Here is a 1,327-nt window from a genome sequence, read left to right on the forward strand (position 1 = left end):
CGATGTTTAAGTTTTTTTTTTTTTTTTTAATAGTCTTCCCCTCTGCAGTAAGGAGGCCCCTCTCTTGATAGATGGCCCCATGAATATGGGCAGTGGCAAATGCATATCTGCTATCTGTGTAGACGTTGAGTCTCTTTCCTTTACCCATCTTTAGGGCTTTGGTAAGCACGATCAGTTCAGCTTTTTGGGCCGATGTACCTATTGGCAGTGGCTCAGCCCAAATGACTCTCGAGGTGGTTGTGACTGCTCCCCCAGCATGCCTTTTACCATTTCTGATGAAGCTGCTTCTATCCATGTACCAGGTTTCTTCGGCGTCAGGCAAGGAAACATCTTTTAGGTCAGGCCTGATGCAATGCACCAGGGCCAGAATTTCAGTACAGTTGTGGAGTGGGTCCCCGAGATCTGGATCTGGCAACAGCATGGCTGGGTTCAGGGCCGTTGGTACCTGGAAGGTGATTCTGGGCGGATTTAGGAGCACAGCCTGATGATGAGTTAGTACCAGGTTTCTTCGGCGTCAGGCAAGGAAACATCTTTTAGGTCAGGCCTGATGCAATGCACCAGGGCCAGAATTTCAGTACAGTTGTGGAGTGGGTCCCCGAGATCTGGATCTGGCAACAGCATGGCTGGGTTCAGGGCCGTTGGTACCTGGAAGGTGATTCTGGGCGGATTTAGGAGCACAGCCTGATGATGAGTTAATCAGGCATTGCTCAACCATCTATCTGGGGGTTGCTTGAGCACCCCTTCAAGGGCATGAGGGCTTGCCACAAGCAGGTCCTGTCCCAGGGTTAACTTGTTAGCATCCTTAACCAGCAGGGCTACTGCTGCTATAATTCGCAGGCAGGGGGGCCATCCAGCTGCTACAGGGTCTAATTTCTTTGATAGGTATGCAATAGGTCTCTTCCAGGGGCCTACTCTCTGGGTGAGGACCCCTTTCACAATACCTTTACGTTCATCCACATATAAACAGACAGGGTTACTTATGTCTGGTAGTCCTAGGGCAGGGGCCTCTAAGAGTTTGCATTTTAGGGTTTCAAAGGCCTCTTGCCTTTCCTGTGTCCAGTTGAAGTCCTGTCCTTCTTTGGTAGCCTCATATAGGGGTTCTGCAATTTCGGCAAACCCCAAAATCCAGAGGCAGTAGAACCCCGCGGTACCCAGGAATTCCCTCACCTGTTTTTTGGAGGTCGGTGCAGGTATCTTTAGCACAGTCTCTTTGTGGGCCTTAGTCAACCACCACCTTCCCTCCTTGAGGCTGTACCCTAGGTAAGTCACTTCTTGAAGACATATCTGAGCTTTTATTGCTGAGGCCCTGTATCCCAAGTCAGATCGG

This window comes from Nannospalax galili, unplaced genomic scaffold (assembly GCF_000622305.1).
Source record: "Nannospalax galili isolate Female #2095 unplaced genomic scaffold, S.galili_v1.0 scaffold1036, whole genome shotgun sequence".
NCBI lineage: Eukaryota > Metazoa > Chordata > Mammalia > Rodentia > Spalacidae > Nannospalax > Nannospalax galili.